The 26,828-nt window shown below is 47.0% G+C and overlaps 1 long non-coding RNA gene across 1 annotated transcript in view; it reads right to left on the bottom strand.

Annotated features, from left to right (window-relative positions):
• The window catches only part of LOC145534719 (uncharacterized), a 67,315-nt gene that overhangs the window by 15,398 nt on the left and 25,089 nt on the right, over positions 1 to 26,828 (bottom strand). The window contains exons 2-4 of the long non-coding RNA XR_014074900.1: positions 21,811 to 21,893; positions 19,276 to 19,432; positions 17,068 to 17,155 (exon numbers count right to left, since the gene is read on the bottom strand). This is a non-coding gene — a long non-coding RNA (uncharacterized LOC145534719). The remainder of the gene's footprint in view (positions 1 to 17,067; positions 17,156 to 19,275; positions 19,433 to 21,810; positions 21,894 to 26,828) is intronic.

The following is a 26,828-nucleotide window of genomic DNA, read 5'->3' as shown; positions in this document are numbered from 1 at the left end:
GCAAATTAGTTGTTTTCAAAGGGAAATTTTTTTGAAGTTTGAGTGACTGCAAACTGATTAATATAATCCCTTCCACATTTTTCTTACCATCAATTCTTCTTAGATCTTCCCCCTGAAGTTAGGTTTTGAAAGACTGATGACTTTCCCAGATCAGAGGCATCTCCCATACTGAATAGAGTGCCAGCCAGAGACCCCAAGTTCTAGAAGAAGGACTTCATCCTGCATCCTGATTAGAAGACAGGCAGCCCAGCTCTTGGAAAAGCTCCCAGCAGAAGACACCAATTGAGCATGGAGTTGAACGTTAGCTCCTGAGCACTGTCACAGATTTAGTCGTCTCACTTCCGTGGACCAGACCAGGGTCAGACGTGGAAATATTGATTGATTACACGTTTCCACAGTGGACAGAACTGAGGCTGTGTGAGAAGCTCTCAAGCATGAACTTCCCAGATTTCTTTAAATGTGAAAAAAAAAAAAAACCCTGCAACTTTTGAAAAAAGCATACTGGGCTCCAGAAGTTCCCCCAAGAGTATGATAGCAATCAGAAATTAAATGCCAGCCCAGGTTCCCCAGGGACATGCGGAGTGATGCAAGCAGGTTGACATTTAATTTAATACACAAAGGCCTCATTTCAAATGTCTTAGTGCTCATCACAGTGTCGGGCGTGCTGGGAGCAGAGAAGATGCCCAAAGATGCAGGAGAGCAAGATGTCTGCAGAAAGTCTGCCATGGGCTCACGAGGGAGTCTCCAGAACAGCCCCTGTCCTGATAACAGCAAGGGGCTGGTGCACATTTTACCACCAGCACCGCTTTCTCAGAATGTGTAATTTGGGAGGAAATTTGTAGAATGTCTCACCCATTCTAAGGAGCTTCCCTGGTGGCTCAGCTGTAAAGAATCTGCCTGCAATGCAGGAGACCTGAGTTCAATCCCTGAATCAGGAAGATCCCCTGGAGCAGGAAATGGAAATGCACTCCAGTGTTCTGGCCTGGAGAACTCCATGGACAGAGGAGTCTGGCAGGCTACAATCCATGGGGTCGAAAAGAGTTGGACACAACTGAGCAACTAAACAATAACAACCTGTCTAAGGAAACTGAAGTTCAGAAAGTTGGAAGGACTGCCCCCAATCATGCAACCAGAGGTGTCTCTAGCCCAGTGCACAGGCTAAATCCTCTGCTCTCTCCCTTTGCACATTTACACAAATACTTTAGAGCACTTGTTGTTGCTGTTGTTCAGTTGCTAAGTCATGTCCAACTCTTTGTGACCCCACAGCCTGCAGTACCGCAGGCTTTCCTGTCCTCCGCTAACCTGTTTGCCAAAACTCATGCCCATTGATTTGGTAATGCCATCCAACCATCTCATCTTCTACTATCCCTTTCTCCTCTTGCCCTCAATCTTTCTCAGCATCAGGGTCTTTTCCAGTGAGTCGGCTCTTTACATCAGGTGGCCAAAGCACTGGAGCTTCAGCTTCAGCATCAGTCTTTCCAATGAATATTCAGAGTTGATTTCCTTTAGGATTGACTGGTTTGATCTCCTCACTGTCCAAGGGACTCTCAAGAGTCTTCTCCAACACCACATTTCGAAAGCATCATTTTCAGTCTTCTTTATGGTCTGACTCTCACATCCAAACACTTGTACATTAACTGCAATTGCCAAAGGGGTTGTCAGGGGCAGTGGTGATAGAGCTTGTAAAATTGCTGGTAACCAATCATGTTGACACACAAAAAGGCATTTTCATAAAGTTCGACTTGACTGAGGCTCTTTTTGATTTGACTTTTGCCCAGTACACTGGAGCCAGATTCCAGGCTCCAGGCCCCTGTCCTGCACCCAAGAGTCACGAGGTGTCTGCATTTCCCAACACACCTCAGGTCTGCGTGGAACCCTCCCAATTCAGCCTCCCTCCAAACTCCCGCTCCTGCTCGGGAACTAATCCATGACCAGGAAGAGAGCTTTGCCAATGCCAGTTTTAGAGAAAAGCAATTTTCTATCCACATACTTTCAAAAAAAAAAAAAGGCAATTCATTTCATTTGAGGTATAGTTACGTGTTATCTCCAAGCTCTGTCAGAAAATCCAAAGTCATTTATACAGCAGAGCTTTGCAGAAACGTCTGGTGGCAATGGGAGCTGGTAAAAGGGTGTCTCATAACTGTTGCATATTCCTCTTCCTTCAACCCCAGATTCATTGTGGGCTGCACCCAGAGCTCCTGCCTCAGGGAGGCCCATGGGCAGCCCCACCAGCCTTGCCTTCAGTGGGACACACACCCTCACCCATCCCCAGGTGTTTGGCGGATTCAGTTATTTTGATATCTATCTCTTCAAGTGTCATGGTATCCAACAAAAATCTATGATGTCCCATAGATTTTTAAGGAGGGGATAGATGTATACCTAATACTGATTCATGCTGATGTATAGCAAGAACCATCACAATATTGTAAAGTAATTATCTTCTAATTAAAAACATACAATGTAAAAAGAAAACTCTACGATCTATGGCTAGTAGAAGTCTATGCAGAAAGAAATCCTCTCCACACTTGCAACCTTAGAATTTTCCCTGTTGACAGACACATCAGTCCAGTGCCCTAATGATGCTGTCTGGGGATCCATTCAGTCCTCCGGCCACCTGCGGGGGACAGACGCTAGCAATCCTAGCAGCAGACAGAATGGCTTGCCTGGTCCTGTCTTGCCAGTGAATAACCCCCAGGCCTAAACATGAAATTGGTATTGATCCACTACCCTTGAACTTGGTTGTGTCTGCCATTTACGTGGGAGGAACAGTTGATCCATGAACAGTGTCTGACCCACTCTAATGAGAGAGCAGAACTTAGCAGGAGCAGTGGAAGATTTCATTTCCTATTTTCTACATGAAAATAGCATAGAGATCTGCATTCCTTCCAGAATCATTTCTAATAAAAAAGGGATGGATCTTGTGCCTGTGCCCACAGGGGAGGTACAGCCCGGGGGGGTCATCCAAACAGGATCAATGTCACAGGCTGACCATGCACCATAGTGAGACCCCACCTATGTTTCAAGGAGGGTCCGCTTTGTTTATTCTACGAGTGGGGATGAAGGTAGTGTTATTGGTCCTTTTATCAATCTTCTTGTCTTTCCCTATTGTATTATTGGGGGGAAGGGGGCGGGGTGGGGTGGGGAGTACCAATGCCCACATTTGTATATATCACACAAATTGACAAAATTGTAGAAAACAAAATTAAAATAAGAAGAATGATGCCTGTGATAGATTGAGTTGTGCTACCCCCATCCTCCAATAAAAGTTATATTGGGTCTTAATGCAACATAGCAGAGAGCGTTTGCAGACGGAGTCGAGTTAAAATGAGGCTGTGCGTGCTCAGTCAACCCTATGGACTGCAGCCCACCAGGCCTCTCTGTCCATAGATTTCCCAGGCAAGGATACTGGAGTGGGTTGTCACTTCCTTCTCCAGGGAAAATGAGGCTGTGGTTGGGCCCTAATCCGATACGACTGGTGTCCTTATAAAAAGGGCAAATTAGGACACAGACACACACAGGGAGAAGAACCCCATCTGAAGATGAAAGCAGAGATAAGAGTGATGCTTCTGACAACCAAGGAATGCCAGCATTGCCAGCCACCACCAGAAACTGGGAGAGAGTCACAGGACAGATTTTGCTTCACCTCTTTCAGATGGAACCAGCCCTGCAGATACTTTGATCTTGGACTTCCCACCTCCATAACTATACCACCCAATACCACCCAGTATGGGGCACTGTATCCTATTCATACATTCATTCATTGGTCAAGAATGTGTTTGTCACGAAAGATGAATATGGGATATGCAGCTACAATTTGTGAAGGAAAAATGCAGGACATGATGGACATACACAGCAGGATTTGGGTAGTCAAGGTGAAGAGCACTACCTGTTCTAAAGTGCACAGTCTAGGGGAAGAGATGGACGAGAACCACAGTGATATGCTTGGTGCACCATAAGGTCCAATTTCCTGAAGGAAACCTTTGTCATGACGGCCGCCCAGCACCCATACAACTCTCCTCTCTGGAAGTAATGCCAGGATTGGTGGGAAGTGAGGAGAGAAAGATGCTTGCCATCTCTGCCACCTCACGGTTTAAAAGCGGGCAGGGGATCACACTGCTGGGCTCAGCCTCTAGGCCAGGGGTCATTGGAGGTGATGAGCTCCAGCTGCACTGAGGTGAGGGGCCAGTGATGGGGCAGCCAAGCCCAGTGGGACCACACCAGAGGGACCCCGATCAGCCCATGGCAGGAGCTTGTCTATGCATCACCTCGCTGAGTTCTTTCTGGGTCCAACTCTCCAAGCTTTTCTTTAATTATGGGAGCTTCCAGCCAGCCTTCCGATAACTCACTTTTATTCTTGCAGTAATGGTTGGTACTTAATTACTAGACACTGGTTCAGTTGTACCAGCTGTTAAAACGTTCAACTAATTCCACCAGTATGCACGCGTGCTCAGCTGTGTCTGACTCTTTGTGACTCCAAGGATTGTAGCCTGCCAGGCTCCTCTGTCCATGGAATTTTCTAGGCAAGGATACTGGAGTAGGCTGCCATTTCCTCCTCCAGGGGATCTTCCTGACCCAGAAATCTAACCCAAGTCTCTTGCATCTCCAGCTTTGGCAGGCGAATTCTTTTAACACTGTGCCAACTGAGAAGGCCTCAACTAGTTCTTCCACAGGTTAATTAAATACCCTGAATCACCATAATGTACATCCACTCCCACCAGCACCATTCCCACTGACTAAGTCCCTACTACTGTCCAGAAACTGACACGGACAGACCTTCCCCCAGAGCTGCGCCAGGTCATGGAACCCCTTCTTCTTGCCCAGCATCCATGTGCTTCCAGCTGGTAAATATTTTCAATATCATCCCCAGCTGCAATCAACAATGCTGACTCATACAATACCTGAGCTGATGTACAAGCACTCTAGAAATGTAGAAAAGAATGTCCTCTTTAGTAAACAAGATGGAGATGCTTTCTTAACGGGCATCTACTGAATGCACTGTTTCCCTTCTTGAAACTCAAGAATCCACAAGTGAAGCCGACTGTAACTTTGGCCAGAGTAGAATCCCTGAACCAGGGGAATCCTAGGCATCACTGGGGTGCAATTTACCATTCCCCCAGGCGCAATGGAAGCCACTTGTCGTCTGGGAGCCCCTGGAGGTCATACTTGCCTCCAGATCCGCAGAGCGGAGACCACTACCTGTCCTAACAATGTAAATGCCAGATTCAGCGGGACAGCAACAGGAAAGCACTTCTTTAAAAATTGAAAAATGTAAAACATTCTGTTAAGACGATGTGTGTTTGTGTTTTACTTTGATTGCGGTTCATTTTTTAAGTGGGTCTTTAGAAATTACTCAACTCTAAATCAGACTAGCTCTGCCCTGAGGAGAACCCCCACACCTCAGATTCTTATGACATAATGGTCTACTTTTTGCTCCAAGGTCGATTCGCTGTTTGTGTTGCGTGCACCCTACAGGTCCACCATCTCTGCTCCAAGGCACAGCTCTGTGGCCTCTCAGCCCAGAGAGCAACCTGCAAAGTGGCCATGCCTGTCCTCCTGCCAAGAGCAATTGCCTTTAAAGTTTCTGCCCTTACCCAGCATATGTTAACCGATTCATAGGTCATCAGCCAAACATGTCACAAGGTCAAACCTGACAAAGAGACAGGAGGTCTATTCTACCTACAGGATGACAGTGACAGTCATATGGCCACAGGCGGGACACGCAACCCTCCGACAGGGAGCAGCATGAAGAGGGGAGGCTATAACCTAACCTGAAATGAGATCCAACCAGTCCATGCTAAAGGAAATCAACCCTGAATAGTCCCTGGAAGCACTGATGCTGAAGCTGAAACTCCAATACTTTGGCCACCTGATGTGAAGAGCTGACTCACTGGAAAAGACCGTGATGCTGGGAAAGACTGAGGGCAGGAGGAAAAGGAGGCGACAGAGGATGAGATGGTTGGATGGCATCACTGACTCGATGGACATGAGTTTGAGCAAGCTCCAGGAGACAGTGAAGGACAGGAAAGCCTGGCAAGCTAAGTTGGAGACAACGTAGAGCTACTGAACAGCGACAGCAATGGTTGGACAACAATGGCTGAAACACTGTCTTCAGTGGTCCTCTCTGGCTCTGTCAGTATTCAGCTTCCCTGGCCTCCCCACCCACCCCACCCACACTCCCCACCTCCATCCCATCACCAGCTCCTGGTCCACCAGCCTACTCTGAGCTCAGAACATCCAACAGCTCATCAGAGTTTTACTGCTTGGTCTTTGCCATCCTCATTCACAGGCCTCTCTGATTTTTCTGCATTAAAAAAACGAAAAACAGAGTACAGATATCCTTCACCTCAATTCCTGTATGACTCCAAGGGGAATCAGAAAAGCGGAAGACAGGTCGTATCTTCTATCTAAACATCAAAGTTGTCTGAATGATTTCAGAACATCCCAGGGGGTTCTGAATCTTGAGCTGATCCTGCATGTGTTTATTCAAACATTTAGTGAGTTCTAAGCCAGCCAGGTGCTCAGCAATAGAGACACGAAGAAGAAAGACACAGAAGCTTCCCTCGGGAAGCCCACAGCCTGGTGGACAAAGCAGCCGCTCAAATGAGCGTTTGTCTGCACTGCTCCAGGTGAAGTAATGAAGGACTGCCTGCCTGCACCAGGGGGACCAGTGGAGTCATGCCTCCACTGAAACTGTGAGGACAGGGAGAGCGCAGGATCAGGAAGAGAGGCCTCATCTCTCATGGCTTCTGTCCCAACATCCTCTGCTCCAGCCAGGCCAGCATGTTCGGCACAAATGCTCACACGTGAGGGTCTTTACTTGTGTTATTTGCACCGTTGTTCCCTCTAAGATCTCGTTCAGTTGCTCGGTCTTGTCCAATTCCTTGTGACCCCATGGGCTGTAGCCCGCCAGGCTCCTCTGTCCATGGGATTTCCCAGGCAAGAACACTGGAGTGGGTTGCCATTTCATCCTCTAGGGGATCTTCTTGGACCTAGGAATGGAGCCAGTGTCTTCTGCGTTGGCAGGTGGATTCTTTCCTGCCAAACCACCGGGAAGCCCAATCCCTCCCCCAAAGACGGCCATCAGCACGAGGTTACATCCTAGTGTTAACCAAGCGGCCATAGGCAAGGACCCCAAAATCTTCCTAATGATCTGGGGTGGCAGCAGTTAAAACCTAGCTTGTTGCATGGAGAAGTATGCTGTAACAATCCACCCTCTACATCGGTAACAGTTACTTCCAAAACCTGCAAGTCATCCTAGGAGATACTGTGAGTTTATAACAAATGGTGCCAGAGTCCCTGTGTTCATCTTGAATATGGATAAAAAAAATGGAGATGATTATTTCAGGGTTTAGAATATGATTTTTCTCAGAAACACGTGCCAGTAAGTCTGCAGTCCTATAATTTCAAGCAATCGAAAATGATAATTAAGTGTCTGCATTTCCAGTTCCAAGGGAGAAAAGCACATAGTGTTCTGGTTGAGAGGCAGAAGCCAGAGAAATGGGGCTTTGGCCTGCACTGAGCAGAACCTGAATGGTGTGCTGGTGAGAGTGCTGGTCTAGAAACTGCGAGAACAGATAATTGTGCTTCCACCTTCAGGGCTCCTGGATCATGACCAAGGCGATTCATCTCCTGGAGTCTCAACTTCCTTATGGATTAAAATGATTATTTGGGGGATTATCTTTAACAAGTGCAGGGCAAATGCTTTTTTTGTAATAGCAAAGCACATGCTTTGATTTTCCTCTTTTCCTAAAGCAAGAGTTTACAAAGCATTTTCCAAATCATTAACTCATCTCGTCTTCTCAGCAACCACATCAGGACAGTCTCATTAATTACGTTTTGTATGAGAAAAGTAAAGCTCTGATAAATGTCATTGTTCACCCAAAGTCAAACAGTAAATGGGAAAGAAGAAATAACATTGGCATGCTCCGACTTCTCATTTCAAGTTTTTCAGTCCTCAGGCTGCTTCTTATCTAGTTGTTTTTTTTGTTTTGTTTTGTTGTTGTTGTTGTTGTTTTCTGGTTGTCCTTATTGCTAATCCACAGGGTGGTCACCAGTGCACTGGGACAAAACAGGGTCCATCCCCAAGTGAGAGGGCAGGAGCTCATTGTCTGTGGTCATTGTTCCCACGGCAACCTGCCTAAGGAAACAAAATCTGAGTGTGTCACTAATGATGGGAGCCTAAGGGCTCACTGGGAAAAACTCTATCCAACAAGAAAGTGATGAGAAATAAGCACGAAGCTTGGGAGCAGGAATGCAGTGATGCACAGGCCTGGGAGGTGGAGACTGTTCTTGATGACCAGGAAGGACTGTGCACGACTGGGTCAGCTCTTCAGGCAGACGATCCCCGGACGGTGCGCTGACTGTGCACTGATTGTGCAGACGATCCCCAGACAGTGGAGGTGCCCATCCTCCAGTGAACTGACTTGGTTGGGAGCATTTCTTCAGATCATTCAGCTCCTTTGCTCCAATTTTCTGCTCATCAAGCAATCTTTGGATCTGTAATTTGGCCTCTTGAGTGAATTCTGGAGGAGAGCCTTGCAAATGTCTATTCACTTTATCCCTGATTAAAAACTCTTCAATGTGTCCCCACCGCCCACAGGACCAAATACTCCCATCTATCTTTTAAAGCCGTTAACGACAAAACCCTTCCTCTTTTTCCAGGAGCCTGTATTTCACCAGCGCCTGCGGCTTGAGGTCTGTGTTCCAGACACACTGAACTGTGTACAATATCTCCAAACACAGCAACTTCTCCAGGTCTCTGGACACACTCTTTCCTCTCAGGAATTCTTCACCCCACTGTTCTCATGCAGAACTCAGCTCAGCCCCTAAGCCTCTCTGGGTACCCACTCCCCAGACAGACTGGTCCAAGACCTCATACAGGGTCCCACAGCATCCTGACCTTGCTCCATCACTGCCTTTGGTTTATCCGTCTCTGCTCAACCAGGATGCAGGGGCACCATCTGAGGGAAGGAAGAAGATCTGACTTATTATTGCCCCCCGACCACATAGTTTAGCACCCGACGTACAACAGAGACAACCTAAGAAGCTGACAATGAGTGCGGATAAAGTCTGAGGTCCTGAGCCCAACCTCTCTCCTGCTTTATCCAACAACCAATCTTAACCTCCCAGGTCACCTTTTCAGTTGCCAGCAAGCTTCCAACATGGGGTCACTTGAGAGCCTTTGGTGACCTGGCAAAGATCCGGAGGCAAGAAAGTGAGGTCTGTTCCCCTGGCTGAGCTTCAAAGTAAAACAAGTGAGGCAAGAGAAAAGTAAAAACAAGAAGCTACAACTGTCAGCAGCCTCTGAAACTGCAACAGCAGGATCACACAGAGTGTGAAATGCTCCCCAAAGTGGTGCTTGGAGAGAACCCCGAAGCTCGAGAGAGTGTAAGGGGTCTTTCTGCTTTACAGCAGACGCTGCCCAGTGTGATGTGAGGACATTTTGCCTCTAGGAGACAAACTGGGCCTCTGCTCCATCCAGTGGGGTGGGGGTGGGTCTGGACTGGCTTCGAAGGAAGCCCCGGGGCCCCTGCCAAGCACTTCCTCTTTGGAAAAATCGATACTATTGAGAGCAGCATGGTGCTTTCGATGTAGCTCACTTTTCAGACTCACAATACACCTGGATTTGTTTACAGGATCTTCTCCCAAAAGATTCTAAGATTTGATTTATTTTTTGCTCTCTAAGTTGCCCTTTTAGCTTGAAGTACTGGTGTAATTTAAAAATCAAAACAGACATCTCTAGAACTTTTTACTCATTAAGAAATCCTTTAGCCCTGAGAATGATCAGAAGCAACATTGGAAATAAGAAAATAGTACTAATCACTACCCCTTCCTAACAATGACTAACATTTTTCCTGTGCATTTAACACTTGGCCCTTGGCAGGACCTGCTGCAGACTCCATCGCAATGGAAGCACGTGGTCACCCCAGTCTACAGATGGGCAAACACGGGGCAGGGAGGTAGCTTCCTGTGGTTATGGCTGCTAAGGGGGTCTCACACCAGGACGCGTAACTCCGGGGCACCAGCTCTCGGCCAGTACATGACAGGGTGCCCCGCCAGGGGCTGGGCAACGTGCCCGGTGGTTCTGTCACCCTCACAGCCACGCTTCACAGTAGACACTGTCCCTTCCACCCAGTGAGGGGACTGAGAGTCAGGGCCTGGGGTGGCCCAGGACACCGCGCTGGCTGAGGTGAACTCGACCTGGGCTTCTTCCCACTAAGCCTCTGCCTTAGCTCTGGGCTCCTCGACTCCATACTGACTCTCTGCCGTGCCCCCTGCCTCCCTGCCCCCTGCTGAGCTCCCCCCTCCTCTGGGCACCCTGTGTTCACACAGCGTATGTGGGTGACCAGGACCCCAGGGCGGGTCCTAAGCCGCACCGCCCTCCCAGCAAAACTCTGAGCAGCCTTCCCGTCCTCCGTCACCCAGAGCAAAATGTCCCAGTGCCCTGCTCTGCCACACACACACACACACACACACACACATACACACACAGGTATACACACACACACACACGTATACATATACACATGCACATATATATACACAAATGCACACATACACACATATACATAGGTATACACACACAGGTATACATACACACACACAGGTATACACACACATACACATGTATACACACACACACACAGGTATACACACATACACATATACACACAAACATACATACATAGGTATACACACATGTATACATACACACATGCACACACATACACACATGCACACATATACATATACATCAGTATACACACATACACCCACATAGGTATACACACATGCACACACACACACATATACATGCACACATACATGTACATGTGCGTGTGTGCATACACACATGTACATATTCGCACACATACACATGCACACATATATACACATACACACATACATACACACATACATACACACATACATAGGCATGCACACACATACACAAACACACGTGCACACATGTGTACATACACACATGCACGCATATACATGTACATATGCGTACGTAAATACACACATGCACATATTAACACATACACATTCATACACACATACACATGCACACATACATGCACACATATGCACACATGCACGTATACACAAACATACACACATATAGTTACATACATGCATATACACACATACACATACATACACACATGTGGGTCCTGGAATATGCTACTATATTTCTGCTGATTTTATATTTACTATTTTTATTATTCAGAGGAGGCAATGGCAACCCACTCCAGTACTCTTGCCTGGAAAATCCCATGGATGGAGAAGGCTGGCAGGCTGCAGTCCACGGGGTCGCTAAGAGTCGAACACGACTGAGTGACTTCACTTTCACTTTTCACTTTCATGCATTGGAGAAGGCAATGGCAACCCACTCCAGTGTTCTTGCCTGGAGAATCCCAGGAATGGGGGAGCCTTGTGGGCTGCCATCTATGGGGTCGCACAAAGTTGGACACAACTGAAACAACTTAGCAGCAGCAGCATCTTTATTATTTATATTTAATATAACGCATATGTTTCTGCCATAAGGGTGATGTCATCTGCATATCTGAGGTTACTGATATTTCTCCCAGCAATCTTGATTCCACCACCCTTATGGCAGAAAGTGAAGAAGAACTAAAGAGCCTCTTGATGAAAGTGAAAGAGGAGAGTGAAAAAGTTGGCTTAAAGCTCAACATTCAGAAAACTAAGATCATGGCATCTGGTCCCATCACTTCATGGCAAATAGATGGAGAAGCAGTGGAAATAGTGGCAGACTTTGGTTTTTTGGGCGCCAAAATCACTGCAGATGGTGACTGCAGCCATGAAATAAAAAGGCGCTTACTCCTTGGAAGAAAAGTTATGACACACCTAGACAGCATCTTAAAAAGCAGAGACATTACTTTGCTAACAAAGGTCCATCTAGTCAAGGCTATGGTTTTTCCAGTGGCCATGTATGGATGTGAGAGTTGGACGGTGAAGAAAGCTGAGCGCCGCAGAATTGATGCTTTTGAACTGTGGTGTTGGAGAAGACTCTTGAGAATCTCTTGGACTGCAAGGAGATCCAACCAGTCCATCCTAAAGGAAATCAGTCCTGAATACTCACTGGAAGGACTGATGTTGAAGCTGAAACTCCAATACTTTGGCCACCTGATGGAAAGAACTGACTCATTTGAAAAGACCCTGATGCTGGGAAAGATTGAAGGTGGGAGGAGAAGGGGATGACACAGGATGAGATGGTTGGATGGTGTCACTGACTCAGTGGACATGAGTTTGAGTAAGCTCTGGGAGATGGTGATGGACAGGGAGGCCTGGTGTGCTGCAGTCCATTGGGTGGCAAAAAGTCAGACATGACTGAGAGACTGAACTGAACTGAATGCATATGTTAAATATATCACATGTAAATATTAGGTATAATTTAATATCATACGTTATGTATGTGTATATCTGTATTAGTTGCTCAATTGTGTCCAAGTCTTTGCTACCCTATGAACTATATCCCTCCCCAGGCTCCTCTGTCCATGGGATTCTCCAGGCAAGAATACTGGAGTGGGTTGCCATTCCCTTCTCCAGGGGATCTTCCCAACCCAGGGATCGAACTCGGGTCTCCTGCATTGCAGGCAGATTCTTTACTGTCTGAGCCACCAGGGAAGCCTATTGGCTTATACTATTATATCTTATATTTTGTTATGCTATTTTTATAAACCACAGGCTGAACCGTGTACCAAGTCTACAGATAAGTGTAAAGTCCAGCTCCTGGCATAAGAATTCACTGGAAAAGATGTGAATCAGAAGCAACATACATAACAAGGTTGTGTGGCTCTGGTCATGTTCATGCTAAAGGTGAGTCAACAATACAGTGATGGGATGGACAAAAAAGCATACGTCAGAGTCCAGGAGCAGGAAAGTAGCGCTCGCAGAGCAAGAAGGGAGTCCAGACTGGCCTGAGCCGGCCAGCTCCACCCTGGACATCGCCTGACTGCGGGAGCCGGGGCCCCTGAGAGGAGGAGAGGCACCCCCAAAGCAGGGTGTGGCCAGGGCCAGCCATAAGGCAGGCGACGTGTCTGGTAACCATTTGCTAAGAAGTGACTGACAATGATCCTGCATCAATAAGTCAATGGAGATCTTGTTGAAATACAGCATTGTGAGCACATCGTATGTACAGGTTTGTGGGAAAGAAACAATATGTTAATGGAAATAGAGCAGCATATCGAGGCTTTACCCAGCTGAAAATAATTTCAACTAAACTCCCTATTTTGAAGGCTCTCTCCTTTCAGAAAGGACAGATCTGATGTCAGACCTTTTAAAAACAATAACTTCACAAGACATTCTGTACCCAAAGTTCTTGGAGCCTGGGACAGCAAAATCACTGATGTAAACAGCAAATCTACAACATTGCTCATCCCCACAAAAAAATGCCAAAGCCACAGAGAGCATCTCCATGTGCAAGGAAGTATGTGGGCATCCAGATGGTCTATGGAAGAGCCATTAAAAAAGCACACAACTACTTAACTACTTGTCTCCAGGACCTGTCATTGAAACTGTAACTAAATCTGATCGTTTCCTCTGAAGCAAGTGTGTGTGTGTGTGTGTGTGTGTGTGTGTGTGTGTGTGTGTGTGTGTAAGATGGGGGACATAGAGAGACAGAGATGGAGACAGAGACAGATTATGCTTGTAGAATTCTTTTTTTGTTTCACAGGTAAGAATTATGTTCCATCAGGGATCTTCCTTATACTATACTTATACTATTTCTTATGAGATTCCTTCCGAGACATCACACTAGAGAGAGAGTGAGAGAGACAGCGAATGTCACTGAGGAGCTGTACTTATCCTCTCTTCCTCAGTACCCACTTCCATTATATTTTCCTTTTCTTGATGAAAAGTGTAACCGTCCTCTCAATTTCCGAAATCTGAATTCTGATGGTCACACTAGACCTTTCCATCTCACTTGCCATCCATTTGATGATAAATCCCTTCCAATTCACTTTCCTAAACACCACTCTAAATTGCTACCTTTAACCTATTCTGCCAGCATCTCAGCTTGGGCTTTGCAGCATCGCTTACCTGGATCCTGAGGTACCTTGTAACTGGTTCTAATGAACCCCTTTCAGTTCATTTTCCTCTCTGTCACCAAAGTAATTCTTCTAAAAAGCAAACCTACACACATCATAACGCTCATTAAAATTCTGCAACAGTTCCCTACAATCTCATGACAAAACCTCAGGCCCTTACAAGGGTTTTGCAGGATTGTGTCAGTAAATCCCCACTGACCTCTAGACTGTGCCCCCTTTCTGCCTGCAGAACCTCCCCCCCACAACACGCTCCAGGCACTATGCAGGGCACCAGCTCTGGCCCCCAAGTTTTCACATGTGCATCCTTCAACCAGCTTTGCTGTCCCCACACCTCTTTGCTTAACCAGCTCCTTCTTACACTCCAAATACAGCACCTCTTTGGGCACTTTCTCTAGATGGTTACATTTGCAACAAGTCCATGCTAACAAGTGACTGAAGACTTGGTCAAATCTTAGCATGAAGAGCAGAACTAGAAGTACAGATATTTGGGGAGGTGTAGAGACAAAAGTTGGAAAAACTGATGTCTTCAAAGGGACTCAGTCACCAAGGGAGAGTGAAAAGAGAGTCAGAGGCTAAATACTGAAGGACACCTGTATTTAATATGCAACAATATCCAACACCTCTCAGATGCTGGGTAGAATATGGACTAACAAGGGACTTCTGAATTTAGCAACTGGAGTTTGTGAGTAGCCTCTCAGAAATTTCAACCGTATTAGAGGTACTTGTTGTAAATATATTACCACTATTGTCTTGTGTCTCTGAGCTGTTCATTGACATCATTTCTCATACACTATTGAAACCTACTACCAAAGGAATCTGGAAAAGGAAACGGCAACCCACTCCAGTATTCTTGTCTAGAAAATCTCATGGACAGAGGGGCCTGGCGGGCTGCAGTCCATGGGGTCGCAAAGAGTCAGACATGACTGAGCGAATGAGCACCAAAAAAAATTGCTAAACACCCATACAATTTCTTGCAAACTCATCAGAATAAGAGACAAATTGCTCTTATTGAAGAGACCCTGCAATTTGAACTCTGCAAGTCATGGTTTGGGATAATTCACTAAAATATGTCTTGCGTTGTTTTGTTTCCAAATAGGTGGGATCACCGTTGGGTTGTTCTGGGAGGGCTGGCCCCTTCTCCGGCTGGTTCTTCAAGAAGTAAGTTAAAGCAGAGCACAAATGTCTTCTTTTTGCAAATCTGAAGTGCCAAAAGTCTGTGTCTTGGATTTATACCATTGGCTTGTTGAGTGTCTGAGCACATGTGGTCTTGCTGGACAGCTCCTCACTCATGCTCTGAACTGGATGGAGCCGGACAGCTTCTCCCCACTGCTTTGAAACGGAGACCCTTCCTTCTCTTCTCAGGCCTTGGTTCGATCATTCTCTGTCTACTCTGTGCCTTTTCTCATAGTCACGGAAGTTCGCACCCTGGGTGTCGTATTTTAGAATCCCAAGTCTTGCCATTCTTGCCCCACCCCATGCCCCACAACGTGACAGGCTGCCCCCATGCTCCCCTGGGTTTTCCGCCTCCCTTCTAGGGTCTGTGGGTGGACAAGGCTGACTCCCCTGTGCCCCACGGAGAAGTTTCAGCCCCACCCCAGGACGGCTGTTATTCCCTACTTACATCTCCACCCTTAAGATCAACTATCCCCACTGGCTGAATTCAGGAACTTGGAACCCAGCATGCTTTTGTACATTTTAAATTGAACTCTTGGGGGTTCTTGCAAGATGCTGTCAAACTTGCCTGTGGAAAGCATAGTCTCTTTAAAACCTGCTTTAAATTCACAGTTTTGTCCATATTGTTGTTGATCGCCTCAAACTATCTTTAAGCAAAGGCATTTTTCTTTCATGAATAAAAGTTTCAAACGTTTTAAAGGGACATTAAATTCGGCTTCACTTGGTTCTCCCAACTGCCACAGGTTTTTGCCGAAAGCCCTGACAGAAGCATGTCTCTCTCTCCTTTTTTTTTTTTTTTTTTGCATTTTTATGAGGAACTTTTTAAATAGAAATCTATGAGATAAAAGGCTTCCCCCTCCTTGGGTCATGTGGCCAAGGGTGATTTAGACTTAACTATTTTGATGCAGGTTGAAAGACTGAGATTCAGGAATAATGCAAGTTTCACTAACTCTTGTCAATATGAACAGCAGCTGTGAAATCTACAGTGAGTGGTTATGTGGAGTGTGAAGAATGAGGTCTGTCAAACATCCAGTGGGTTTAATATTCTTTCATTCCTTTTGGTTGTGCTTGCAGAAAATAATATCATTCTCACTTTTTTTTTTTTTTTTTACAGTAGGCAGCTAGCTCATCATGTTTCTTTTGGAATTTATACTTATAACCATTAAAAATTCTTATAATTCCAAAATATTAATAATGGCAGGTCCAATTCAGTATTAAGTGAAAAGTCACCATTACTGGGGGGGGGGGGAAGCCTGCTGGACATCTCGTGAGAACAGCAATGGCTGAAGAGTTTTCCAAAAGAACATTTTTGAAAGCAAGTAACCATTCTTAGAGCTTCTCTGGTGGCTCAGACGGTTAAGAATCTGCCTGCAATGCAGGAGATCCAGGTTTGATCCCTGAGTTGGGAAGATCCCCTGGAGAAGGGAATGGCTACCCACTCTAGTATTCTTGCCAAGAGAATTCCATGGACAGAGGAGCCTGGCTGATTACAGCCGATGGAGACGCAAAGGGTTGAACACAACCGTGCAAGTAATTACATTGCAACCATTCTTAGCTCCTCACGGGCCCCAAATTAAAAGATTCCAAAACCCCACTGGGCACTTTGCATGCCACCCGCAGGAAACAACTTAAGCCCTTCAGTGTCCCATCAAAAGAAAATGCTTGCTCGAGGCTTCCCCAGGCAGACAGTAGCCTCTGGCTTTTCCAAGAGACCAATGATGCAAAATCCACATCGGCTCCCTTTTGCTAAAGCCTGGAGCTAAATTCTCTGGTGTCAAAGTCCACCGCTAGATGACTGACAACATAGCCAAGGGAGAAATACCTTGAGTACACATCCCTTGAGAGCTGTAGCTCCTGGAGCAATGGTCCTAGCAGGCCTCAGCGGTCCCTGTACGTACCGGCAGATAGACCTACAGACACAAGAGGAAAAGAGACACTCATGGCATCACCATGACAACACAAGTACAACTGGAGGAGGTGCTGCTTTTTCCATGGACAGTGTAAAACGTAAGTGGGATACACGCATCTCTTAAGCCACTACCTTTCAAGCTATAAGAGTAGGGAGCATGTTTTCCTTTTTTCTCCTTTCTTACTTTATCATCTCAACATGATGGCTGCAGTAAACCTGTCCACTAAATCTTGATGTGAAGCAAGAATAAATGTGTGTGACTTTTGCAGCTGTCAGAATTTAATGCTGTTCAGAAAACACAGTCTTTTTTCAGGCGTAGTGGTGATTACAGATAGCCTTGAAAGAACGTTCTTCTTATTTTCTCTTAGAATTGCTACCTCCATGAGCTCAGATCTCCTTTCACTGCAGCTTGTCTTAGGGTCAGCTCTGCGAATGCACAGAAATAAAGGAAACTTTCCCTGGTTTCCTATCAAAGACGGCAATGCAGAAAAGTCACCCAACCAAACATTAGACTCATGCAACCTTAGTCAGAGGACAGAAGAACTGCTAATGATTCTGAAAATAAATCAGAATGCATGAGAATGGTCTACTGCAAGCAGACAGATGGCAATCATCCATTTGAGGGGAACTCTCAGGGAGTCATTAATTGCCTAGAAAAAGATACAGAAAGATCATGTCATAATTGGACTAGAATCCGATGTGAAATAAAGTTGAGGATATATCCAAACCAGACCTTGCTGTTGTTATTGTTCAGCCTGACTCTTTGTGACCCCATGGACTGGAGCATGCCAGGCTTCCCTGTCCTTCACTATCTCCTAGGGTCTGTTCAAACTTATGTCGAGTCAATGATTCCATCCAACCATCTCATCCTCTGTCGCCCCCTTCTCCTTCTGCCCTCAATCTTTCCCATCATCAGGGTCTTTTTCAAGGAGTCAGCTCTTCGCATCAGACAGACCTATCAATATCATATGTGAGGGTATTGACCCTAGGACTTTACAGAATAAACTATCTCACCTGCTAATTTTTCTACTCCATTCTAACTGAGCCCCTCTGGCTCAATACTGAGGCACATTTGAATATTACTTGAGAGCTAACCGTTTCAACACCCACTCGAGAACGCCACGGTTTGCCAGCCAGCGTAGAGCCCCCGAAGCCCGCCTGCCTCTCTGGGGACTCTGACTGTGACGTGCAGCAGCAGGCTGTTCTTGAACAATTCACAGGGTGCCACAGACAAGCCCTTCTTGACAGGTGGAGAGCCAGAAGCCACAAATTCAGATCCCACCGGCTCACTCGGAAGCCGTACGACCTAGGGCAAGTCACAGTCTCCCCCGGTCTCTATTGTACCCTCGGGTAAAGCGATGGCAATTATCCCAGCTCAGGGCAGAGGAGAGTTGAGAGCGTCACTGAGAAACCTTGGAATCTGAGTGCTCTGCAGGCCGCAAAGGCTGTTGCTATGTGGTGCCACACCGTGAAGCTTGCTCTCTGCGGGTGTGAACACCCCCAGACACACACAGGCACACAAACACACTTACCCTGCCCAGTGATGAGAGCAAGTCCACAGGGGCCCCCATGGTGGGGGGTGGGTTCCTGCACCGTGGAGGAGGGGCAGACTGCAGCACCCCCCTACCCCGCCCAGCAGGCTTCCCTGTGGCCCAGGGTCACCTCCCCCGGGGTAGATGGAACCCTTGGGCTGATCGCTCTCCCTCTGCCAAGGCCAGGAGGAGCGGGCAGTTAGTGCAGAGATGGCAACCCCTGTGCCTGCCACAGAGCACTTCTCCACAGCCTGGGTGTGTGTGTGTGTGTGTGTGTGTGTGTGTGTGTGTGTGTGTGTGTGTGTGTGTGTGTGTGTGTGTGTGTGTGTGTGTGTGTGTAGGCGTGTGTAGGGGGGTCACGGGCAGGTGTGTGTGTGTGTGTGTGTGTGTAGGCGTGTGTAGGGGGGTCACGGGCTGGTGTGTGTGTGTGTGTGTGTGTGTGTGTGTGTGTGTGTGCAGGCGTGTGTAGGGGGGTCACGGGCAGCAATTACACGAGCTCAGTGATCCGCTATAATCCTGAAGACTTCTGCAGGCACATCTCTGCAACCAGGACCATCTCCTGGAAAAGAGCCCTCAGACCAAACCTCACCAGAGACAAAGCCAGTCGCGGGCTCCCCGAGCACCCAGCACCCTCGTGGGATCCTCCGCTGTCCCCAAAGCTCACTGCATCATGAGGAGGGCTCAGTCCCAGGACACGGAGCTTCTCACGCTGAGAACACGTCCAGGCTCCCACCCTGTGCTGGACCCTGAGAAAGCAGGACACAGAACATGCCCCCGTGTCAAGGTCTCCCCGCCAGGCAAACACCCAGGCCAGCATGTGATGCACTCAGAGGTGTGAACAGGTGAGCAGGGTGGGGAGGGAACATGGCTGGGAGGGGCAGGAACCACAGGTTCCCAAGTCTGGAGGCTCAGGTGAGGTCTTCCCAGAGGAACTCTCAGAGTTGATCCTTACAGAACAGGTGAGACTTATTCAAGGACAACTTACAGGACAAATGAAACTTATTCAAGGGCAAGGATTTCTCTAAATGGACAGAACACGCATACGAGGCAAATGAAAAAAGCATGTGCTGGAAACACTGACTGTGAGGTGGGGCAAAAAATGAGACTGGGGTGTATCGGGGACCGGGAGAGGAAGCCCCTCCAGTCCCTGGTGAGGCGCTGGAGGGGGACAATCTTTGGGGGACATCAGAGTGCTCTGATGATCTGATAGGAAGCTCTGGTCCCTATCCCTGGGAAAATGGCCAGACACTCATGCAACCTCACTCCCTCCCCTCCTCAAGCCTGCGGAGCTGAGGGGCCCTGACTATGGATCTCTGCTCCAGGAAGTTGGATGCTCTTGTAGGTTCTCCACGGGGGTGGAGATGAGCAGATACGGGGTTTGGTGACGGAGGCTCTGGCAGGAGCCCCGGAGGAGGCCTGACACTGAAGCAGTTCCAGGGACCAGAAAGCCCACAGCTGTTGTCGAGTCAAGAGGTGGGGAGGGTCTGAGCAGAAGTGGTGGCCGGGAGCCTGGGGGCAGCGAGCAAACCTCTGGGAGTGGCTGAGGGATTGTGTCCGTCCAGGGGACAGGAAGGGAGGAGGTACCCTAAGGAGGCGGGCTTTGGCAGTGGCCTTGGAAAACCAGCAGCAGAGGTCAGCTAGGGTGTGAGGAGCTGGAGGTGCTGGTGAGCCATTCCCAGAGAGAGGCTGAGGGGGTGACCCTAGGCTGTGGACGTGTCTAGGCGACCCTGGCATGGAGGGACCACTCACGCCTGTGAGCAGATGAGCTGCTGCCGGGGACACGCACAGGGACCGAAGCTTCAGGAACGCACAGATGAATGCGTCCATGGAGGACGATGAATTGATTTAGAATTTGAGGTATTTCTGGCACTTGCAGAACAGAAGCTGAGAGAAGAAGGAAACAGGAGGATGAGAGAAGAAAATATTGTGATGGGAAAGAGGAAGGCAACAGTCTGGAGCGGTGAGAAAGCAACAGGGTGGGATGACGGAGGAGGAGAGGCTGGAAAAGGAAGAGGAGGAAGACTGTGAATTATAGGTAGTAAGTAGATCAAAGCCACAAATGCATCGAGATGTATCAAAGAGGTGAGCAAAGGGCTTTCCCAGGGAAAGACTGAAAGAAGTAAACAAAAAAAATCAACCTCAAAAATATTCAAAAGGCATATAATACGGAAGGAAAGCAAATAGAAACAAATACCTTTTTGCATCACTCCTTAAAGATTTCAAAAGGATCTACAATCATCTATCATGTAATAGTGTCATTGTTTATCAGATGATATCAGAGTGAATATTATTATATAATTGTTCTGATTTTACAAGGTTGGAAACCCACAGAGGCTGAATGCTGAGCTCAAGGTCATATGACTAGTACACAGCAGAATTACAATGTAGGCCCAGCAGTCCTTGGACTTCAGGCCACACACCTACCAACAGTGTGTAGAAAACAGCTGGAAAATATATATATACTTCAAACAACAAACAAAAAAAGAAACATATATATATATTCTGGAACTGAATAAACCTGACACCAGGAGATAAAGTAAAAACTGAAGGAAAGGGAAAGAAAAAAGCTGTTAGAAATATTTTTGCGTCGGAAATCTTGGTGCAGTTAAGTTTGTTTTGTCATGGGAAGAGTACCCACTGTTGGTAAAGCACATTAAATTTGCTGAGTACCTGCCAGTGCATCACAGCTCCAGGTGCTCTGCCAGGGCTCAAGTGTGTGGCTGGGTCGTGACTGCACATCAGGCCATGGACCACGTACCATGGTTGAAAGTGAAGTCACCGTGCCCGGGCCCAAGCGGGGAGATGCCACACAAGGTTTTGACAAAACAGTACTAAGTCTCAGCATGTGTTCTCCATAAATAAACTTGCAACAAATCAATGGTAGGTGCTCACTGACTGAAGATGCATAGGAAAGTATCTTGCACTTTTCAGGGTTCCTGAAACACATCCACCATTGTCCCCTCATTGATTTTAAACCAGCATCACAGTGTGTCTTTACAGAACAAGGTCAGAGACGGTCTGCCTCAAAAACGCAGCAAGCAGTTCTATGAAGCTTCTAGAGTCCAAAACTCTTTACAGTAAGAGAAAGTCAATCATCTGATGTGTGCTTTGTGGTTCTACTTACGTGTCTGATCTCAGAACTCTTCAAGAATTCCTTGATGAGAATCACAGTTACTTGAAACTCAGTCGGCATGTCTTACTTTATTCCTAGAAACAAGACCCAGTGAATTAACCTCTACGTGCTCAGGGCTGTAATCAAAAAAGTGTCCTTACATTAGAAAGTTAGCCTTGACATTATAAGACTAAACAGAAGCACACTCCTGGACTTACAAGTGTACTTTACAAATATTATAGAGTCAAGAGATATTTACTGTGTACTTTCTATGTGCAAATTACTATGCTATGCAGCGTAGGTGATACAAAGGAGTGAAAGATTCTCATCTCTAGCCTCAAAAAATAATGAGCTGAAGACAGACAGGTGGTTGATGTGGGTTGGGGGGAGGTGGTAGGGGAGGTGAAATGGGTGAAAAAAGTGAAAAGGTACAAACGTCCAGTCATAAAACAAAAGTCCTGCAGATGTAATGTACAGCATGGTGACTACAGTTAACAATATTGTATATTTGAAAGTTACTAAAAGAGTGGATCTTGAAATTTTCCATCACAAGAAAAAAATGTGTAACTCTGTGTGCGATGGATGTTATACTACAAGTAGTGTGGTGATCACTTCACAATACACACAGATATCAGCTCATCATGTTGGACACCTGAAATTGATATAACGTTCAGGTCAATGAATCTTCAGTGGAGGAAACCGCATACGTGTGTTACAAAAAAGCACCCAGAAGACAGGAGCTCAAGATGAATACAAAGTTCTGTTGCTGCTGCTGCTAAGTTGCTTCAGTCGTGTCCAACTCTGTGCGACATAGATGGCAGCCCACCAGGCTCCGCCGTCCCTGGGATTCTCCAGGCAAGAACGCTGGAGTGGGTTGCCATTTCGTTCTCCAATGCATGAAAGGGAAAAGTGAAAGTGAAGTCGCTCAGTCATGTCCGACTCTTTGCGACCCCATGGACTGCAGCCCACCAGGCTCCTCCGTCCATGGGATTTTCCAGGCAAGAGTACGGGAGTGGGGTGCCAGTGCCTAGGAGTTCAGGTCACGCTCGCTAGCACTAGCGAGTGCCTCTCCTCTCTGTTGCATTTCACAGAATACCAAGAGCATAGAGGGAGAGGGTAAGACTCCCAGATGGGATTCTTGAAGGAAACCATCAAAAGTTCCCCCGTGATGGATTGGCGGAACAGTGTTGGCACGCTGAAGGGCAGCAGGTTAATTAAAAGGGGTTCCTGGATTGCCCAGGTGACGCAGTGGATAAGAATATGCCTGCCAATGCAGGGGACACGGGTTCGGTCCCTGATCCAGAGAGATCCCACACACTGCAGAGCAACTAAGTCCAGGGGCCACAACTATTAAACCTGTGCTCTAGAGCCCGCAAGCTGTAACTACCAAAGACCAAGCACCCAGAGCCTGTGCTCCAAGAGAGAAGATACCATGACGAGAAGCCCACGCACCGCAACGAAGACTCGGCGCAACCAAAACTAAATAAATAAATTCATTTTTGAAAAAGTGAAAGTGCAAGTCACTCAGTCGTGTTCAACTCTTTGTGACCCCATGAACTGTACAGTCCATGGAATTCTCCAGGCCAGAATACTGGAGTGGGTAGCCTTTCCCCTCTTCAGGGATCTTCCCAACCCAGGGATCGAACCCAGGTCTCCCGCATTGCAGGCGGATTCTTTACCAACTGAGCCATCAGGGAAGGGGGGGTGGTTCTTAAAATATATTGCGACATGGAAATACATACCATTGATACAAATGCCAATAACATTTGACCTGCTGAGCAGAATGTAGCTCTTCCTCTGATGCTCTGATGCATCACAAGCTGAGAAATGGCCCCGAAGACTCTGAAAGACCCACCCTGATCCTCATCCACCCACGTGACCCCACAATGTAGGGCAGTTGTGGCTCTCAAGGGTGCTGGGGAGTGGGGAGCATGGAAAGTGATCATTGGTGTGCCAACAACCTATGTGTCCTAAGAGGGAAAGACAGCCAAGTGTTCAAAACTCCATCGCTTTCACAGATGCTGCTCACAGGTATGCTGATGCTAACTCTGAAACTTTCAGGATTCTGAAGGGCAACCAAAGACACGAGGTGAAGATCTGGTACCGTCCCTAATTCCTGTTGCCCAGACGCAGAACCTGGTCTCAATCTAATTTGAAAACTTCATTTCTGATTGCACAGTAAATCAATTCTTGAACTAGACTGTGCAAATGGTTCCTGAAAAAATACATGTCTTGGAAATATTGCATACATTAAAGGTACAATTTTTATGGACAAGTGTACATTGTGAATATATAATTATAGAATCACCAAAAACCAAAATATGATTCTAGGAGTAATTCAGTAGAGGTATGAAAAGTCCACTCAGTGTTTAATTTTGTGCTTTGATGTCATGCATCACCCTTGTCTCTCTGGGTAATTACAGCTTTGTTTGTCTCTTATCATTACCAGCAAAAGTCCCCATTCTTTAATTGGATATTAAACACGTAGTCACGGTCCAGAGAACGCATAAGTGCTTTTCATAATGCTGGTCATCTGGAGCTTCAGCATACTAATTTCTGGCACAGCATTTGAGGTTTGATTGAAACCATAGAAGTGACATTTGTATTTAGTTAACTTGAGGGGTTTGCCGGACAAAGGACATTTGGAGTTTGCCTTCAGCAATGAGCACCCAGCTGCCTTTCTGAGAAAGGAGGCGGTTACACAGACTGTTACAGGGATGGTCCATAACCCACCTCCACATGGATCACATGGATTTCTTGGCAAACCAACAAGCTGGTGTCCCCAGGTATACAATATCACATAGCAGGTGTCCAATAAGGACTTGCTGAATAAATGGGTAGTCTAATGGCTTTAGCAGTTCAAAGAATTGTGCTTTAAAGCAAGATAGAGCTTCATCCATCTAAAAATCTAGTGCCAAAGTCTTGACTGCTTAAAAATATATAAAACAACGTTGTGATTGCTCTCTTTCACTCCATTGTGCTCCGTGAATCATCAACAAATATAAACAGTGTCAACCAATAAGTAGTGACCAGAGTTTCCTTTCAAAGTACTGACTGAAGGACAGGATGTGTGAGGGCATCAGGTCATATGGAGAAAAGTGCTGGACTGGAAGAAACCGGATTCCAACCCAGTTCTGTTTGAGCCGGCTACGTGGCCTGATTTGAGAGTCTTGCAGAATTTTCCTTCCTCATTATGAAAGCTCCAATGCTTTGGCCACCAAATGAGTAGAGCCAACTCATTGGGAAAGCCCCTGATGCTGGGAAAGATTGAGGGCAGGAGGAAAAGGGGGCGACAGAGGATGAGATGGTTGGATGGCATCACCGACTCAATGGATGTGAGTTTGAGCAAACTCTGGGAGATAGTGAAGGACAGGGAAGCCTGGCGTGCTGCAGTCCAAGGGGTCGCAAAGAGTCAGACACAACTTAGCAACTGAACATCTATGAAATAAAGCTAATATGATGCTATGTCCTGCCTGACTTCCGCTTCCTGGTTCAACATCTACATCTGTGATCAGAACCTGACAGAGGATGATTTCTGTCAACATACTAGGGCAGGACCTGGGGGGGAAAAAAAGTCTTGTCATATTTTCGAATGCTTAGCTTCCTTCCAAATTATCTATATGAAATAAAAAGAGGAGTATTTCTTCGATAGAGAACTTTTAAGTCAGCCTAAATCAGGAAGATCTTCTCTTGAAACCTGGGCAATAGCAGCATTCGTTTCCTGCCAAATTCAAATGCCATTTTGAACAAAGTGAAAAGATTACCAGCTGAGTTATGAAATTCATTTTATTTTACTTATGAAAAGCCGCTTATAAAGAATTCACAACTATCTTCAGCTAATTCAAATTCTTGGACTCGCACAGTTCATATTTAAAAAAAATAAGTAAACTCCAGGAGGAGGAAAACTCATTATCCATCCTTAGAATAGAGTCTTAATGATGTAAAACACAATCATTTCACTGACTTATTACCGTATCAAAAGCAGCAGCGCGGGTCACCAGTTTGAGCTGGGAGACGGCGCTCTCAGCTCCACACCTGCGAGTAGAGGGCGCAGCCACCACCCAGCGCGAGCGGCCCGGGGCAGGAGTCACGCAGGCTCCGCCCACCACGCCCCGCACGCCCCGCCCTGACTCACGAGGCCCGCCCCGAACTTCCTCCGGTTCTGACCCGCAGTGCTAGACTCAGACCTTGGCGACCCACAGCTGTTTCCCTTTCTGTCGGATACATCACCCTCTCCATCCTGGCTGAAGGCAAACTCGAGTTAGATCAGCGGTGGAGCGGACTGTGTCTACAACTGCCTGTCAGGGGAAGGGAGTCGATTCTGATTATTAGTGTATTTAAAATTAACCCAGGAGACAAACGTGCTGCAGTTCAGGCCCACAGAACCACCCTGATGGGAGAACAGAGTCTTGACGCTCAGGAGCAAGGCTGACTCCCCAGGGGGCTTGCTTGTCCCTGCCAGAGGACACGCCGTAGGGGTGAGCGTCCGTCCACCTAGACTGAGAGTCTCAGATTTTGATCCTGCTCTTTGGTGGTGGAAGATGAGTGTCATTATGACAGAAGGAACCTTCCAGAACAGGAATCTGGTTGGTCCTCACGTGAGGGGTGGGCTTCACGGCAGCCGCCTTCAGGGCCTCACAGAGAGCCCCTAACATCACAGCCTGGGGACCGGAAAGCCAAGTGCGGCTGGGACCCAAGCCTCGCAGGCAATTCGTTGTTATTTTATAAACTTAGCTAACTTATGCATCTAATTTTTAAATAGTGTTTAACTGGTTAAGGTAGAGACATACAATGAAATATTCTTCAGCCTTAAAGGAGAAAATTCTCCCACAGGGAACGACGTGGATGAACTTGAAGGACATCACACGCAGTGAAGTGAGCCAGACCCCAGGTGCCCAGTCAGTGCTGCTGGCACCGAGGTCAGAGGGCACGCATCCCTGAGCTCCATCCCGGGTCTGCACCATCGCCGACAAACCGGCCATGCCAGCCAGGACCATCTGTGGTCCCCAGGCCTCCTCCACCAGGATCGC

This window comes from Giraffa tippelskirchi, chromosome 14 (genome assembly GCF_054371585.1).
Source record: "Giraffa tippelskirchi isolate mGirTip1 chromosome 14, T2T-mGirTip1v1.2.pri, whole genome shotgun sequence".
In the NCBI taxonomy this organism is placed as follows: Eukaryota; Metazoa; Chordata; class Mammalia; order Artiodactyla; family Giraffidae; genus Giraffa; species Giraffa tippelskirchi.
This window is presented reverse-complemented; position numbering and strand designations above follow the sequence as displayed.